General features: G+C 36.5%; 1 non-coding gene across 1 annotated transcript; it reads right to left on the bottom strand.

The window, feature by feature from the left end:
* Window positions 1-302: 302 nt before the first annotated feature.
* Smp_tRNA_01121_Pseudo_TTG.1.1 lies at window positions 303-369 on the bottom strand. The gene has a single exon. It is a non-coding gene (tRNA).
* Window positions 370-726: the final 357 nt, after the last annotated feature.

The raw sequence follows: 726 nt of genomic DNA, 5'->3' as shown, positions 1-726 counted from the left end.
CTTATGTTCACTTGATAAAGATATCCACTGTGTCAAATATTATACTTTAAAAACCAGAAAACAATTCGCCATCTTAAATTCACTTAGTATTGTTTGTTTGAATCTTCTCATTGATATGATAGGACTGTAACTGGTCAGTCTCTTATTGGCATATGTGCATACTGTGCATATTGCCTCAATATAGCCTTAATTCACAAGCTTTATAAGGAAAGATGCATAGTAGCTAGCAGTAGAATCCAGGACGCGCGTTTCCTCCTATTTGGGACTCGTCAGTTGGATATACCTGCATCTCGGAGTTGATGTTCACTCTGGGACTCGAACTCAGTACCTTTCGCTTCAAACGCCATCGCGTTATCCACTCGGCCATTGAGTCGTGGTAGCCACTTGCTTGTGCAATGGGTTGAAGTTTAAATTCACTTAATATCGTTTGTTTGAATTTACCATCTTACTGAAACTTTTTAGACACATTTTGATACAGTTACATAGATGACTATTGTTTTACGAGAAACTATAATAATCTAGATTTCTGGTAATATTTGTTTGCTAAGCACTTTAGTTGGTTTCAGCTCGTACGATTAGTGTGTGTAAAACGTTTTGCGTGAAACTGATAGTCATTCCATCCAGTTAATACAGTCCAACACCACTAAGAATAATTCATCTGTATTGTCTTTCTGAGCATTCCACTTCTATAAGCATTCAATATACATCCACTTTTTGCTGAATTTT

Source organism: Schistosoma mansoni, chromosome W (assembly GCF_000237925.1).
Source record: "Schistosoma mansoni strain Puerto Rico chromosome W, complete genome".
Lineage (NCBI taxonomy): Eukaryota > Metazoa > Platyhelminthes > Trematoda > Strigeidida > Schistosomatidae > Schistosoma > Schistosoma mansoni.
Note: the sequence above shows the minus strand (reverse complement) of the source record. Positions and strands in the feature narration are given on the sequence as shown.